This window comes from Mustela lutreola, chromosome 5 (assembly GCF_030435805.1).
Source record: "Mustela lutreola isolate mMusLut2 chromosome 5, mMusLut2.pri, whole genome shotgun sequence".
Classification (NCBI taxonomy): domain Eukaryota; kingdom Metazoa; phylum Chordata; class Mammalia; order Carnivora; family Mustelidae; genus Mustela; species Mustela lutreola.
Window position 1 is genome coordinate 91248665 of NC_081294.1, and position 13883 is coordinate 91262547.

Consider the following 13883-nt stretch of genomic DNA (forward strand, 5'->3'; position numbering starts at 1 on the left):
ATCTCTCTGTGCTGAGAATACGGGTGGCATTTGTTTTCTTTCTTATGCTCATCTATCATTTCTAAATTTTAATGTTAATCAACATTAACAAATGTACTAGGCAACGTTTTCACTCAGATTAGCTTTTGGAATAATAATTAATGGAACAGATACAGCCCCACCTCTGGGCTTCCTGGATAAAGTGGTCCCCTTGTGTGTGAGCGTATCAGCCATGGTCCTGGAAGGGACCTGAGTTCACCCAGATAGTGGAAATACAAAGCGTGAATTAAGGCACAGTTTACAGGGGTGTGAAATGGGTAAAGGGAGCAGACAGGGGTGAGAGCACCCAGACACCAGCGTAGGGGGAAGCCACAAGCACCACTAGGGTGAAGGGACAAGAGGAGGAAACCGTTCCCAGAGGCCAGGGGCAGGTGCTGTGGAGGAGGGATCCCCTCGGCAGAAGCTGGAGTGGCGAAGGCTCACAGCCCTTATAGGACCCCAGGAGGGAAGAAATCCTCTGACCCCTCCTCTCCTGCCTTCTTTCTTGCTGGTGCCTCCCATTGGTCAAGCCCAACAGGAAGCCTGCTGACAAAGGAGTCAAGGAGAATGGTTCGCAGAGGTTAGTCTGCTAGTGCACAGAACAGAGCAGAGAAGGCAGGAAGTGGGTCTGACAATGCGGATGTACAGCAAGCACAGGGAGCACAATCCCCAGTGTCAGTCCCCTGGAGAAAAGAGAGGTCTCCTAGTCAGGAAACTGAAACAGAAAGGAAGAGCCTGTTGGGGCAACAGGAGGTGAGAGATCGGGTTTCTCTGCTTGTGTTCGGAGCTTCAGAAGCATGGGAGATGGGATCACAGGTTACCTGGCCCGGAGGGAGCCCAGAAATTCTTTGTGGACTGTTACACACAGGAGAGAATTGTGCATTCCTCCATGTTGCCTGGAGGGGTAGGGGGACTGCCAGGAAAAAGTAGACCCAAGTCACCCCAGCTCTCCCAGGCTGGTACCTGCTATTCCCCCTCTACACCTGTGCCCTCTACCACTTCAGCGTCCTCGCCAGCAGCCCTGAATGACAGCCGAACGGGAGGAGGGCAGCAGCTCACAGTAGTTGAACAGGGGCCTGCACTATGTGCTCTAAGTACTCCACATGATGAACTCACCTGCATCTCTCAACAAACCCTGCGAAGGAGGTAATGTTTGCCACTTTATCGTGTGGCTGAGAGTAGAATAGTGGAGCCAGCCACCGGGTTTGAATGATGCCTCTGCCATTTGCCAGCTGCGTGACTCTCTTTTCTCATCTGTAAAATGGGCACAAGAATAATGTCTTGTTCAGGGGATCATTATGAGGAAGAAATTAGTAAATTTATGAGAGTTCCGAACTGGGCTTGGCACACAGCGAGCAGTCAGTAAAGGTTAGTTGCTATAGTCCTCAGTTTCCACATAAAGAAACTGAGGCATGGAGATGTTAAAGTATTTGCCTGATGTCACGGAGCTGATAAGCAGCAAAATTGGGATTTTGACCAAGAAGGGGGATCCCAGGATCATACAAAAGAGCCACTCTTTCCCTCCCTGCTACTTGGAAGCCAAGAGGGTAGAATTACCTCCTCAAGTTTGAAGTGGAGGTAGGCACTCAGCCTGCCTAAAATGCAAAACAAGTCTGTCACATTTTGGGGCAGTGTCCCTGTTGTGCAGGTGACAGTGCAGAAATCTCATCCACCTTTCAGATCTCACTTCCTCCTGGGTCACTTCCTGCAGGTGCGTGGAACTCCAGCAGTAGGTGAGAGGTAGGCAGGGGTAAGTGAGTATCTGCTGCTCGGTCTTGTATTCCTTGAAATTTCTTGGCTTCCTCCTAGAGGAGTTATAACTAGATTTTTCACCAGTTTCATCTTTCATTTTACAGTGAGATATGAGGTACCACCCACAAGAGCAGTCTCAAAGCTGTGCCACCAACCAGGCAAAAGGCCCCAACTTTGCCCTCCTTTGCTGGTCTCTAGAATGGTTTTCCTGGGTAGAAGGGATGTGGCCTCCTGGGGTGGAAGTGCTTTCAGGTACAGGACTTCATGAGCCACTGTGCCTTCTGAGAATTAGAAGTAGGCACCCCTTCCTCTGGGCAGATGCAGCCCATTGATAGGACTCTAGTTGGTGAGGGAAGGCCCGCCCACTCACAGTCAAGTCCCCTGTGCACGGCACCACCTGCACAGCCTGCCTGAAGCCCAGCGTGATGGGCATTGCATCCACAAACAGAATCTATCATACCCTAAACAGGAACCTGATACATTGCTCCAGTTTTTTCCTTTTCTAAAAACAAGCAAGCAAGCAAACAAGGGACCTTTGTGTCCACGTGAGTAGAAGACTGCTTGAATTATAGCATGTGTGCATCTAACTTCACAGAAAATTCATGTTTTATGAAGAGGTCTGAGATAGTGTCTTAGCCTGGGTTCTCTCAGAAAGCAGAGTCTGAGAAAGGAGGATGATGGAGGTGGTTGATTTGGGAAACGCAGGCACAGGAATTGGGGGAGTAAGAGATGTCAGGACAATCCAATGTACTTGTTGAGCTGGTTGCTGGTGCAGTCAAATGGGCTCCATGCTCCTTGGATCTTTGAGCACCATCCTCTCAAGGAGAGAAAGGATGGATCATTTCATGGCTCCTGGCACAAACTGGTCAAGGGTTGCCCCTGGGGTGTTAACTCCTCAAACATCTAGATGTGCACATATATCAAAATGGCTAAGTCAATGGTAGTGTTGGCAGACACTGGGTCAGGGAAGGCAAAACCATATCCACTTCTGGTAAGGCTGAATCAGTGTTTCCTCAGGACTAGAGGGCGTCTGATGGAAAAAAACCTATTTCCAAGAGACTGACTGGTTTCCTTAAGGAACATGTGCCATATGGAGGGTTCCCTGGCCATCTCTCTGGTGACCAATACAGCAGGTTCAGTGATTCAGTACAGCGGTTGCTAGACTGGTCTTAGTGAGATGGCAGTCCTACTGTTGGGGCCATGCAGACCCTCTTTCCCTTCCCCATGTCCCCTCTGTCATTCAAGTCCTGGAGGGGCTAAGGAGACAGGCTAGCTGGCTTGCTCAAGACATCTTGTCCATAGTGGTTCGGTGCCACCCTTGTTGGGGAGGTGCTCTGGTATGCCTGGTATTGAGCTGGGGAGCCAGGCGCTATGTGTCCAGTAGCAGAAGTCCATCTATGTGATTTTCTCTACCTTGTCTCATCTTCTTGTCTCCTGACTTCAAGCCTTTGGGGTTTTGACCCAACCAGCAAGCCATTTGCCACTGCTCCTGGGTCTAGATATACTCGTAACTCAGATGGTTTCTCCCTACCCGTAAAGTGAATGAACAAGTGCATTGTTCACAGCTCTGCTCATTGGGAGGCATGACCTTCACTATTCTTCAGGGCCACCATTAACAGGGCTATGGTATGGCGGCCCAGTGAATGCAGGCACTAACTTGTCAAGACAACCCATCAACCTAGTTAGGTCCAAGTTTTTTCCTCATTTGTTGGCTGTAGGGAACTAACTATAAGGCCTTAGGTGTGAACTGAGCAAGGGAGGTGGACAACACAGGAATCTGAGACAAAACTTCCTGTGTCCTTTGGATCCCTTCTGACCCAATCTCAAGTGAACCATTACCATGTATGATGTCATACTACTGCTGCGTCTGACCAACTCAGCATGGTCATCTGGCTGCATGGCCACTTGATGTCCCAAGATCCTTTGGGGCTCAGGAACTGCTTTTCAAATGGTTTTTAGTTTTCTGCTGCAGAAGGAAAGTCGAGCACTAGAGCTCTAGGATCTGTGCTGCAACTCTTTTTATTAGGCTTGACAGAGACTTCACACACACACACACACACACACACCCCTTTATTCACAGTAAATAGCACCAAGAGTTCTACTGGTCATAGGAACTGTGTGGCAAGATTCATTGTAGATTTGCTCTGATAAACCTGGCAGCCTTCCAAGTCACCCAACAAATGAATCAGAGCAGAATTCCCAAGAGTGGTATATGCTGCCACTAATTTCTAAAGATTTTTAGTGGTTTTAAAAGACCTCAAAATTCTTTGACACTCCTGCCATCAAGAAATGAGGTCCATGTCCCTCTTCTGGAATCTGGGTAGGGTTTTTACTGCTTCAACAAAGCGAAGACAGCAAAAGATACCTTCTGTGACTTCAGAGACTATGTCATAAAAGGCTGTGTAGCTTCCCCCTTATTCATTGAAACACTTGCTCTTCCAACTATCCTGAAGCTGCCACACTGTGAAGAAGTCACAGTTGGAACTCCCACGCATGTAAGGCCATGGTATCCATGTTCTGGCTGACAGTCCTCCCTGAGGCTAGCCTTCAAGTGTCCCAGCCCAGGCACTAGAAATATAGGTGAAATGACTCCCTAAGATTCTTGTCCAGTTTGAGTCATCCCCAGCTGGTAGAGTTTCCCCACCTAAAGCTCCAGCCAACCTTTCTCAACTGAGGTTCTTCTTTTGAACCACAGGAGACAGAAGGTAGTTTGAGTGACCTTTTTTTCCCCATTCTCCCAAGTACAGTACATAAGTAGTACCATCCTAGACACACAGGAGAGAAATTAGTTTTTCATATACAAATGATACCTTATGGCATCAAGACTTAATTCTACCACAGAACCCGGAAAAAGCTGGCAGAAATCGAGAAGCTGAAACAAGACATTACAAATTTCTGACCCTCAGAACCAGCGAACACAGTAACATGGTAGTGGTTGTGCCTCACTGGGTTTTTCTGTGGTTTGTTATGCAGCAATAGAAGACTGGAATAAGGTACAAGTTCGAACATTTGTCCATTACCTCAAAGATGGTGCAGCAGTACCCGCTCAGATCACTGGACTCCCGACAATGTCAGTGATGTGGCAGATTGGGGTATCTATGAGGGGTTTAATTTCTCTGCCACATGACTTGCTGTTTCTGTTTCCCTGGTTAAATCCACATGATGTTATCAGGATCATGTCCCACATATTAAGGCAGTTAAGATCCCTACAGTCTACTTTGCCATTGCATGAAAGGTTTCACATAGCCTTAAGCAAGATTCTGAATGTGTACTGATGTCCTTCCCACTTAAATGAGACCTACTTTTGATCCTGGTTATTGATGATGGGTTGAAAAGAATATGTTCACCAGATCAATAGCAACATAGGAATGCCAGAGGCTATGTTGATCTGTTTCAGTAAAGATATCATTTATAGCTCAACAACTGAGATTGGGGCTACCACTTGGTTATGTTTATGGTAGACAACTAACGTCCTTCATGATCTGTTAATATTTCGAGGGCCGTGCAGGTGGATTATACATGGATGTGATGGAGAATGTCATCCCTAGGTACTTTGTCCTTGATAATAGCCTTAACTCTCTTACAGATGCAGTGTTGACTTGGGTTTACTCTCTTGGCTGGTGGGATTGCAGATGGATAGTTTCAGAGGCTTCCACTTGGCTCTTCCTACCTCATAGCTCTTAAGCTGTAAGTCAAGGAACCAGTGGAAGGATACTGCCAGCTACTTTGTTTATCCAAATTATGCACGTGGGGAAGGGGGAAATAACTACAAGGTGGCTCTGCGGACCTACTGAATCTCCTTTGAGTTGTGCTTGTGCTAGCTCACAATTTCTTTTTGCAATTCTACAAGTCAGGTACTATCTTAGTTGGCTGTTAATCTGTCTTGCCGTTGGGAACATGCTGGCCTTTTAGCCACTGCCACAGGTGTCAAAGGGTCAAAGATCTTCCATCCCTTGTCCCCATATAACAATCACAAATACCTTCTCCTGTCACTTAAGAAATGCAAACCTCTGACATTCCAGAATTCTTTCATTCTTACTGATGTGAAGGAGCATAGACTTATGGCACCATTTCTTCCTATCAACCCCAGGGTGCAGGGGACAGCCACTGCTGGAGTTACCAGTGCTTTTTTCATCACTGCATTTCTTATTGCTTTAGCCAAAGCAATCTCCTCTGGGAATTCCTGGGGAATATAAACAGATGGGGACTTTTCTGATCTCAGTAATAAATCTACCCCCCCAACCTTGACCCCTCATCGACAGTCTGCCAAGTTCATTCTAGCAACTCTGTCTTATTTGCTATAACCCATTGTTGTATCCAAGTTTTGAAAAGTCGTGCTGGCAATGCATTATGACTGGATCCTGATGTTTTTGCCAGGATGTTAAATCCTGAGTCAAGGAAGGATGCTCCCATATCAGTGACTTCTTCCCATTCATCATTATCTTCAGGCCTCCATTGTCCCACCCTTTCCACGTGCACTTCCCTGAGTGTTTTTGCTTGTTTCTGCCAATGTTTGTCAGGCCTTGCAACTTCTTTGGTGTACAGTGAGAAGGAATCCTATTTCCTGAATTAGACTGTGCTTAGAGCTGACCCTAGTTGTTGGTAATGAGAGGAGGGCAAGGTCGTACCTTAAGGAGGACAAGCATCATCTTGTGAAGCACCAACTTCAGATGAGCCCTTGGCAACATTTCCACATAAAAGGAAACTGTTTAACTCTGGAAAGGGAGATATAGTTTTTTCCTTTGAGTCCAGACGGATGACGAGATCTATTTTTCCCATCCTTTATGTGTTCCCTGATTCCTCTATTTCTGCCTTTCTTTTAGGTTGAGTATTTTTTTATGATTCTGTCTGATCTCCTTCATTGTCTTTTAGCTAAAACTCTTTGTTTTGTTATGCTGTTCTTCACATGTAGCTTAAGAACCTTATGATAGGATATATCCATTTCTCCCCTCTAGGGCTTCATGCTATTTTTGTCATATATTTCCTTTATATATATTACCAGACTCCCTTTACATTATTTTTTGTTGCTGTTTAAACAGCCAATTATCTTTTAGAAACCCTTAGCTACTTTAAAATATCCGATATACTTACCCCTTCCAGGGGTCTTTATTCCTTTGTGTAGATAAGGTATTTTTCCTTCTGCCTGAAGGACTTCCTTTAACATTTCTTGTAGTGTGGGTCTCCTGGTGACAAAGTCTTTCTTCTTTTGCCTAAAAAGTCTTTACTTTGTCTTCATTTCTGAAAGGTATTTGCACTGGGTATAGAATTCTAGGTTGACAGTTGTTTATCTTTAAAGACATTACTGTTTTCTCACTGGCATTGTTTTTATGAGAAATTGCTGCCATTCTTTTGCTTTTGTTCCTCTGTACATAATATGTCATTTTCTTATGATTGCTTTTGAGATTTTTCTCTTTAGCATTGGTTTGAACAATTTCTTTATTATGTTTGTTGGTTTGCTTTACATTTCCCATGTTTAGGGTCCAGTTCTTTTTCTACTTCCCCTTTCATCTACTCTCCTTGTAGACCCCAATTACATGGATGTTGGACTGCTTGAAATTGTTCCAAAGAGCAGTGAGTCTCCTTTTTTTTTTTCATTCTTTTTTTCTCTCTATGTTTAATTAGATAGAGTGTCTACTGCTATTTATTAAAGTTCTTTAAAGGTTTTTTTCTCACAATATCCAGTCTATAATTCAATCCATTCAGTGTAATTTTTAATCTCAGAAAGTGTAGTTTTCATCGTAGAAGTTCATCCTGGGTCTTTTAAATATCTCCCATGTTTGTGCTTCACGAGTTGACTACCTGGAATACAGTTTCAATAATCATTTGAATGTCCTTGTCTGTTAACTCTAACATCTGTGTCAGTTCTGAGTTGCTTTGGATTGGTTGCTAGTTGATCTCATTATTGGTCATATTTTCCTGCCTCCTTGCATAACTGGTTATTTTTTTTTTTTTTTTTTTTTTTTTTTTACTGGATGCCATACTTTGTGAATTTTCTTTTGCTGGGTTCTGGCTATTTTTGTATTCCTATAAATATTCTTGAGCTTTGTTCTGGGATACAGTTAAATTGCTTGTAAATAGTTTGCTCCTTTTGGGTCTTGTTTTTAAGATTTGTTAGGTGGAACCAGAACTGTGTTTAGTCTAGGGTGAATTATTTTTCAGTCCTAAGCCCGGGGGGCGGGGTTTGAACAACTTCTGAGCACTCTACCCAATGCCCCATGAATTATGATGCTTTCCAGTGTGGCTGGTGGAAACAGGCATTATTCATGGTCCTGCTCCCTCTAATTTTTCTGGGTGGTAACTTCCTCATGGGGTAGCTTACTCACATGCATTCCTTGATCAATGCTCTGCTGAATATCCAAAGGGGGCCCTCTGTAGATGTCTAGTACTCTGTGCAACTCTCCCCTCTTCAGTAGTCTGTTCTTCAAACTCAGTTGCCTTCGTCTCCAGGAATCACCCCCATCTTCTTGCAGGGAGTCCACTGGATTCCTGTGCCTGGAATTCCCACCTTTGCACAAGGGCCTGAAAAGTCTTTCAAAGCAATAAGCTTGTGTAGGGGCAATTGTTTATTCCCCATCTCTTGGGAGTCAGTGGTTTTGATTGTCTAATATCCAATGTTTTTAAAATCTACTGTTGCACAAATTTTGTTCATCATTTTGGTTGTTCCAGATAAGAGAGTAAGTCTCTATTCCTACATTTTGGCTAATAGTGGAGTATCTCTGTACAGCACAACATGAAGCCTTTCATTTGTAGACTATTTGCAAAGATCTTAAGTATAGAAACCAAGCTGACTTAATCTTTGTAATCCTAGATGACTGACACAGAACTTTGAATATAGGAGCTGCTTGGTGAATGGTTGGCAAATTGAATCACAGAAGGAAAAGCAGGTGAAAATTTCCCAAAGGGTATTTTTGGCCTTATGCAAGAAAGAAATATCTAAGAGTTCAGTAATGGAAACTTTTAAAGGTAGTAGTGATCTTTCTGTTATGGGAAGTGTTCAAGCAGAGTGAGGGTGCTCATCTGCTGGAAATCAGCATTTCTGTATTGTCCAGAGAAAGCCTCAATCTGATGCCAGTTTTCCATTAACGCTTCTCATCATCATCATCATCATCATCATCATTATTCTTTTGCCAAATATGAGATTTTATTAAAATAATTATTAAGGACTCCTCTAGATTAATTATAAAAATGATAGTCCCCTGTAAACTTTTCTAAAGCTATACTCTCTGTAATTGACAGAACATCAGCTAATAAGGAAGCTTAGATACTATTACCCACAACTGGCTGATTGAGAAATGGCAATACATGGGAATTCAGGGACTTGTTTTAAGCTACAACTTAAAATTACAGAACCAACCCAAGAACATAGGGGCCTAATGCAGGACAGCATTCTTTACCTTTGGCTCAGAATACCAAAGGAGGTTCAAAAAGTCCATTTCTTATGTTTTTAATGTGGGCTTTTAAAAGTAGGTAAGAACAAAGCTAGTGGAACAACTGTGGGATTCAGATAACACAGCACGTGTCTCTACCATAGAAGGAGAGGCTGAAATCAGAGTTGCTCTGCAGCAGAGGTTAAACAATAAGGAAATGGAATGGGGCTCCCCAAAGCCCTGAAGATCTGAAGAATCTAGACAGGCATTGAATGAAGTCAGACAAGCAGGGGTTCAGGTGAGCTAGAGAGTTTTCAAAGTAAATAAAACATATCCAGTAGCACAACCTCATTCCAGGTTGTAAAACAGTTTCTGGATAAGAGAGCTTTAGATAATCAGGGCTTTGCAGCATAAACAAAACACAAGGGACTCAGAGCAGGGGGGAATAATTGAGAAGATTCAGGTAACAAGGAAGCTGGTACCTATAACCACATTCTCTTTGGCTTCTGATGGTTAACTCTCCAAAATTTGCTGAGGCAGGGTGGTGCACAGGATAGAAAATGTTGGGCAAATAACTAATCTTTCTAGATTATATAATTGAATGCCGGAATAGTGTTGCAATTTATGAATGCTTTAGGAAGGCAAGACAGAGTGAAGTGTAGAGAGGACAAAAGGAGATCATCCTGCTTGTTATGGAGGAGCAGAGTCACAGGGAAGGGGGGGGCAAGGGAGAAAGGGACAGAAGGGCTTCCTCAGGGTGTCAGAGTTAATGCTGAGGCTCGGTTGTACTCACAGGGCATAGTGGAAATGGGGAGGAGAACGAAATAAACCTGGATGATTGAGCAGGAATATCACACCTGATATTCCTGAACAATGGATCTGTGTAGCACCACCACCAGCTCTCTGCCTCTACTCCTCTCTCTTTTTCTGTCTCTAAAACTCAAAGCCCCCTCACCAGCCAACTGGGAACCCCATGCCTTGAGACCTAGCAGAGTAGAAACAGGGTCCTAGAAGAGGGGAGCAAATGAGAAAAAAGGATCAATGAGCACAGGAAAGGAAAATGTAGAGATGATTCAACAAGAGGAAAAAGGGTCATGTCCTTGGATAGGTCTGGAAAGGGGAAGACAGTGGTTGATGGCAGAGGCTCCATTTCTGACTTCTTTTACAACCTCTGCAACATATCATTTCTTCCTTAGAGTGAAGGTAGCAGGAACATGAAATATTTTTGTGAGAAAAGTATTCCCTTTTTTATTGTGTTTCCATAAGAATTCTAGAGAGAGCCTCAGTTAGCGCCACTTTTTTCTTAACAGGATTCCACTATGGCCTCATCTCTCTCATTCCTCTCCTTGACAATGAGTGAATAGGCATCTGGTTGAGATCTCCAGTAAGCAACCATAGCTAGCTGAAATTCAGGCGCAGTGTTTTGTTTCCACAGTGTTTATTTCTATTGATGCTAAATGATCCGGTTTTCAATTTACAGAAGCTTAAGTTTCCTTTAAAATGGAATTTGGAAAAAAAAAAAAACTATTGTATTGAAATTCAAGCTGTGTGATTGGAAACTAATTATCCAACAAAATTCTTCACTGAGCTAAATGTCAAGAAAATGACAGTTTGGGGTGGTGGAACTAAACCCTGGTCTGAGAAGCAGGATGGTGCCATGGACCCCAAGTGGGATTTTAGATCAGAGGGATTTCATTTTCATTTTTTATCAATGAAAGATCTAGCTGCTAGCCAGAACTTAACATGAGATGCCCACAGTTTTAACATATTAAATTACCAAAGTTCTAGTCAAAGACAAAGAAATGGATCTTTGAGTGAGTCCATGCCAACTTACCACACTGAGAAGATCAGAGATACAGACATTAAAAGGTCATGTGAAGACGCCACCCTTAAGGGGCTCTTGGATGCCAACCATTGAAGTAGATTATTTTTAAGGGATGTTCTGGTTCCAAACTGCTGTGCCAAGTATTCAGTCCAAGGGCCAGCAAAGGGAATGATCTGATAAGGAAGAATAGTGACAGATTATCACATTAAAATCTCATTTTCCTTATCTCTACACCGTACCTATCAAGTAGGTAGCCTGGAATGAATCTACTTGAAACAGAGGTCAGACGCCAAGCATAACCTTTTCCCGTAAATTCCCCTCTCCTAAGACAAATGTTCTCATACAAAGTTTTACAACACTCTTTTGAAGGTCAAAGGAAGTGAGGATCTAGCTAGGTGAGATGGGCAACGTGAACGAGGTGGTTGGCTTTGGTTGGCCTAATTCTGGCCCTAATGGGAGAGACTGCACCTTCCCATGTCTGTGAAGCTTTTCCCAGAAAGCCTGCCGCCCAAAGAATTTCCTATCCGTAGATCCCCCCTGAGAGCTTCTCTTCTCCGTATTCCAGGGAACAACAGGGGTTAGGATAGTAGCTTTAAAGACTGACAGCCAGGGTTCAAATTTCAACTCCCAGAGGGAACCTCCATTTTATTTAAATTTTCACATTTGTCTAGCATAATAACTCAGTGAAGTAGGTTCAACTTCAGGGCAGTTGCTGTTACTACAAAACCTTTGTGTGAATTAGAAAAGCACATGTCCCTCTCCCTAAACCAAGCCATTCTCTCTCACACACAAACCCTCTGGACACATAAATCACAAAAAGCACCCTGAACTCAGGGCCAATGTGATCTCCGAGTTGGGGAGGGGGGAGGGCCTGGCAACAGGGGAGGGCGTGGCTTGGCAGAGAGAACAGGGAGAAGATTGGGCACCCACCTGCCCCTCCCTTGGGCACTTTTACAAAGGGCTCAGCCTACCCAACTTCACATAATGCCCTGACAGTTATCACCATTTTACAGTCAGGAAAGGTCAAATATTTGTGTTTTAAAAAGGTCATCCTGGCTATTTTATAGAAAATGGCCTGGGGGTGGATGCGCTTGGAGGCAGGGAGTTGTTGGAAGCCTGCTGCAGTTGCCCAGGTGAGAGATGATGGGCATTTGGGGTGAGGGGTAGCAGGAAGACGGGAAGACACACACGGATTCCCGGTCTCATGGGGAGCTGAGTGGATCAGTGTGGAGGCTGCCATGAGGATTCAAGAGATGGTGGTGGTGATAATGTTAATGATACTGTTTATGGATGGATTGTTTGTACCAGGTGTTAATTTATTTACATAAATCTGTGAACCAGGAAAATTGACCACATTTCATTCCTGCATGGTTGCTATGAGGATCAAAGACAACATCAAGTGTGTGTGTTATAGTAGACCCTTCAGAAGTGGTAAACACAGTCTAATTATTAGTGAGCGGCCAGCATTTGAAATCCCTTTCTTAGTTGAGCTATCCTGGTTTGTGTGGCCAGTGGTAGGTAAGTTGAGCATAATTAAGACAATGGTTTCATAGCTTATGGACCATCAGATGAGATTTCTTGGGTAACTTTTAAAGGTCACAGAAACTCAATCCCATCTCAGTCCGTCTAATTGGTCTGGGGTAGTGGGGACTGTGTGTCAGTGTTTTAAAAGCTCTCCAGATGGCCAGCATTGAGAACCACTGAGTTAAGAGTCTTTGGAATCAGACAAACCAACTGACATTCAGGCTCTGCTTTTCAAGGTATGGTTTCAAGGAGGATGGTCAAACCGCCCTTTCAAGGTTATGTGGGGGTTAAATGAGGAGTGGTACATACTCCAGGGTACCTCTGGGGACCTCTGTTCATGCTTAGCTTGGCATGGTCTCTGGCCTCTAATGTGGGTTCAGTAGATGTGACTGTCGTGCCTGTGGGGTCAAGAAGCAAAGGGACCTGAAGAGCCCATGGACCAGCCCCAGAGATGAGAGCTCTCCATCCATCACCTTGTTTAATCCTGGCCCAAAGTATGGCCATCTCTCACAGATGCAGAAGCCCAGAATTTCGGAGTACATCATCTTCCCAAGGAAGCTGGAATTGGAGTCATAATCTGTGTCTTTCTACTTGACACCACAAATCAAATTCAGGCCATGCTTGTTATTCTAGAGAAGGACTTATTACAGAAGCAGTAATACTAGGCAGAAGAGCCCTGTCTGTCCTGGTTTGAACTGTTATACTGAGCCACGCAGTGAATGAAGGCCAAGGAGGAGCTCCTTGCCAGTCAGGGCAGCTCAGAGCCTCTCAGAAGACTGGGGTGTGGTGGGTGACAGGCAAGGAGGGAAGTGTGGGGAGAGGAGGTAGGCAAGGGCCTGGGAGCAGAGGATCACATATCTAGTATGTGGCAAGGGTAATAAGATGATATAGGTCAGCCAATCCAATAGCTGGTAGACAGTAAGTACTTAGTCATCATTATTTTACCTTTTTCCTCCTTCAAAGCTGTCTTCTGTCACTGAGATAAGAGCAGGAGTCCACCCTCTTTAGTGGGACACGCTGTTGGCTTGTCTGCCCACCTTCCCCTTTCTGGGAATTGCTCCCACATCCACATGTTCTTGAGGACAACCATGGTCATTTAAAGTCCCCTTTGGTCTCTGGGGGATTCAGAAGGGGTATCCATTAGAGAAAAACAGCCACTCCGTCCTGGGAGATTTTGACTTTCTCTTTTTCATGTGTTTTTGCTTTTATGTGAGCAACTGGCTGGGTACAACAGCGTTTGGATACTGTACTGGGGTCAAGGACGTCCCAAACCACTGCCTGGGAATGCCAATTTCTTGTAATGAATTAGAAATCAACGCTAGCAGCTTCCCTGTTAAGTGAAGAAATTACATAATTCCTTCTGCACCACTGCATTAGACAGATTTTTTTTTTTTTCT

The 13883-nt window shown here is 44.1% G+C and overlaps 1 long non-coding RNA gene across 1 annotated transcript; it reads right to left on the reverse strand.

The window, feature by feature from the left end:
- Nucleotides 1-1140: 1140 nt before the first annotated feature.
- On the reverse strand, nucleotides 1141-13582 carry LOC131831386 (uncharacterized). The gene is made up of 3 exons (XR_009353630.1): nucleotides 13432-13582; nucleotides 10972-11135; nucleotides 1141-1272 (listed from the first exon to the last, which is right to left on the reverse strand). It is a non-coding gene; the product is annotated as an uncharacterized LOC131831386 (long non-coding RNA).
- Nucleotides 13583-13883: the final 301 nt, after the last annotated feature.